This window comes from Lepus europaeus, chromosome 14 (assembly GCF_033115175.1).
Source record: "Lepus europaeus isolate LE1 chromosome 14, mLepTim1.pri, whole genome shotgun sequence".
In the NCBI taxonomy this organism is placed as follows: Eukaryota; Metazoa; Chordata; class Mammalia; order Lagomorpha; family Leporidae; genus Lepus; species Lepus europaeus.
Genome location: NC_084840.1, coordinates 30734407 through 30736899, shown reverse-complemented (window position 1 = coordinate 30736899; position 2493 = coordinate 30734407). Strand labels below are relative to the sequence as shown.

General features: G+C 40.0%; 1 pseudogene; it reads right to left on the bottom strand.

The window, feature by feature from the left end:
• Window positions 1-1929: 1929 nt before the first annotated feature.
• LOC133774034 (U6 spliceosomal RNA) lies at window positions 1930-2029 on the bottom strand (annotated as a pseudogene).
• Between the last annotated feature and the right edge of the window lie 464 nt (window positions 2030-2493).

The window sequence follows — 2493 nt, the reverse complement described above, 5'->3', positions numbered from 1 at the left end:
TGAGGGAGAGGTAGAGTATGCTGGGTGCATGCATTAGGAGTGGAGCATAAGGGAAGAGAAATGAACGTGCATAGGGACAATGTTTAAAGTTCTGGGACTACATGAATAAAGATAAGGAGGAAGGAGAAAGACACAGAAAAGTGGAGGGACCGGAGAGGCAGGGTATGTGGAAGCTGAGTGTCATTGCTAAGTAGAATGCTAAGTTGGAGGAGAACGTAGAGAAAATGAAAAATATTACATAAAAGAGTCTGGACTTCATTATTCTATAGGAGGAATGTGTATCACTGTACATTTTTGCAGTTGATTGTAATAATATCAACACAGTATATGGGCACTAACTGGTAGCCTGTGGTGGGTGGGTTGATAACTATGTTGTGCTCACTTTGCAAATTAAGCCTAGATTTGGGGAACTTTCACTTCCTATTGCTACTAGTCTGCTATTCAGCTTGCCCACACTGCTTTACAAGAGACCTGGTTTTTTTCACCTTTAACTTGATTGATTTGTTTAGCATAATGCATACCTATCAGGGTACAAACAAAGTTTGAGTACTACAAAGTTTGAGAAGTGGTTGCAAGAGGAAGGGGTTTTAATAGACTAATATACTGTAGGTGAATGGCACTTCTATAATATCTCATTTACACAAAATACATGTAGCAGGCAGATAGTGCTGTCTTCTTAGACCTGCAAAGTTGCAGGGGCTGTAGTCAAAATGACTCAAATGTGTATCGAGAAAGTAGAACAGGAATGGGTACCTGGCACAGTGGTTGGTTGCTATTTGAGACCCCCACATCCCATATCGAGTGCCCAATTTGAGTCTTGGCTCCTCCACTGTTGCTCCAGCTTCCTGTAAATGTGCACCCCAGAAGGCAGCTGATCATGACACAGCCCTTGGGTCCCTGCCACCCACATGGGAGACCTGGATTAAGTTCTAGGCTCCGGGGGTCAGCCTGGCTCAGCCCTTGCTACCACAGGCATTTGGGGAGTGAACCAGCAGATGGGGGGGTCTTTCTCTGCATTTGTGTCTTTCTCTTTCTGCCTTTCAAATAAACAAATGAAAATAAATAAAATTTTTAAATAAATAAATCTCTCAAAAAGAGTAGAACAATTAAACTTTGGTCTGGCAAGAGCCATGGTGGGAAGTAAAAAACATGGCTGGATAAGTCCTATTTCTGGAGCTAAACATTCTGACTGGATTTTGTCTCAGCCATTTGAGGCTTTAATTTTATATTAGAAAAATCAGGTGATCCAGCTCAATTTTTTCTCAATAATTCTATGATTCTTAAAGCATCCTATACACCAACTGTTATTCAAAATTCAGTATAACTTAGCATCTAAATGCCTGCTTATCTATGTGAGTTTTTTCCTAAATTAAGCAAGACAAACAAAAATATTTTCTTGCTTTCCAGGAGTGCATAATCTCATTGTGGAAATAAACCACAAGATATCTTAAATTGCCAAAATATGTGTGACAGAAAATAAAATCTTAGCAGATACGTGAGCTGTTTTTGCAGTTACATCAAAACTCTCTGACCTTATTTAAAATGTCTTTAACTGCAATGTGCGTGCCATGGTTTCAACTTGAAGGAATTTCCTCACAATATCCTGCTTACCACTGTTGTATTCATCATCTTGATTAACTAATACTGGTTCTTTATTAGCATCCTTGTAAGAGAGTGCCAAGAACACAGCATATATCAGTAGTCTCTATGAAGACAGCTGCTAACCCCTTTAAAGATGATGATAATGAATTTCAAGGATGAAGGCCTTAGACTAAATCTAATTTTGAAGGAACATTCTTAAGTTCCAAGGAAACCAAGCATAAGTAACTCTTTTGAGAAATGAGTCTTTTCTCTTTGCTTTGATTTTGTATTAATTTCTAGATTTCTAGTAAACTTAGTAGTAGTATGTTTCATCTAGTTTTTTTTTTTTCAATATGGGAATGCTGCATGAATTTGCAAATCATCCTCGCCCAAGGGCCATGCTAATCTCTGTATCATTCCAATTTTAGTATATCTGCTGCCAAAGCAAGCACTGGTTATTTCTTGCTCACTATTATTTCTTTTTTTAAAATTCTCATTTACTTGAGAGGTGGATGGACAAATGGATGGATAGACAGACAGGTCTCCCATTTGCTGATTCTCTCCTCAAATGTCTACAGCATCCAGGGCTGGGCCAGAGCAAAGCTGGGAGCCAGGAGCTCCATCTGGGTCTCCCACATGGTTGCAGGGAACTAACTCTTAAGCTATTACCAGCTGCCTCCCAGGGCACAATCAGCAGAAAGCTGGTATCAGGAGCAGAGCTGGAACTCAAACCTAGGTGCTCCAATATAGGACACAGACATCCCAAGAGGCATCCACACTGCTACACCAAATGCCCTCCCCTCTCTTCTTTCCTCCTGCCCATTCTGAAGGTACCTTGTCAACATTTTGGGTTCTTTCCTTTTCAATGAGCCATGCCTAATACTTCTTTGTTTTATAAAGGTGATGTCATCA